This window comes from Coregonus lavaretus, assembly GCF_964263955.1.
Source record: "Coregonus lavaretus genome assembly, chromosome: 39".
Lineage (NCBI taxonomy): Eukaryota > Metazoa > Chordata > Actinopteri > Salmoniformes > Salmonidae > Coregonus > Coregonus lavaretus.
The window spans coordinates 4,038,478-4,039,202 of record NC_140026.1 but is presented as its reverse complement, the minus strand read 5'-3'; the positions used below and the strand labels follow the sequence as shown (position 1 = coordinate 4,039,202).

Here is a 725-nt window from a genome sequence, read left to right as displayed (position 1 = left end):
AGCTGTGAACTGAGCTGTGGGTGGAACGGAACTAAACATGTAAGGGAGAGAACACAGACAACCAAACAACTGATCGAACCTCAAAATAACCAGCAAAAGGTAGGATATGTCTTAAAAACAGAAGTGTAACTCCTCACTACTGTACAAATGATGGCTATTACTAGTTTACAACGAAGAAGAGCGACAGTCATAGCAGTATTGGACACATCTGTTTCAGTTTGCTGCAGCTGGCTCGCAATCAGTTATCGAACATGAACAGAAAGTTTTGAAACATCTTGGAGCAGTGTTGAAACAATGTAGGCTAACGGTGTTTGCATGTCTTGCCACCTTTCTGTTCCAGTTCTTTCATGGGTGTTACTTTTATATTTTAGACTGACCAATTCTATTAAATAACTAGTTATTAACAAATAACTCTGCCTAGGCTATGCACTGTCCTCTCAGATATTCCACAAACAGACTAGCCTACTATGGTCGGACTTGTCTCTTGTTTTAAAGGTCACAACTGAAACCAAATTCAGAAACTGTCAATTGTATGAAAGGCATGGGCGGCCAGATGAAAGGCTATTCAACACTGTCCAGCTATTCACTTTGTCAACTTGATGAGAGTTGATACTGATATAGTATCACACTGTCCCCAAACTTTAAAGAACCCTTTTTGGTGCCAGTTAGAACCCTTTTGATTTCCATGTAGAACCCTTTACACAGAACCCTTTACACCCACCGTC

General features: G+C 40.4%; 1 protein-coding gene across 1 annotated transcript in view; it reads left to right on the top strand.

Annotated features, from left to right (window-relative positions):
- LOC311113068 (calpain-1 catalytic subunit-like) overlaps nucleotides 1-725 on the top strand; it is an 18,939-nt gene continuing 18,214 nt past the window's right edge. Inside the window, exon 1 of the mRNA XM_084156205.1 lies at nucleotides 1-99. The gene's annotated coding sequence lies outside the window, so the exon portion shown is untranslated. The remainder of the gene's footprint in view (nucleotides 100-725) is intronic.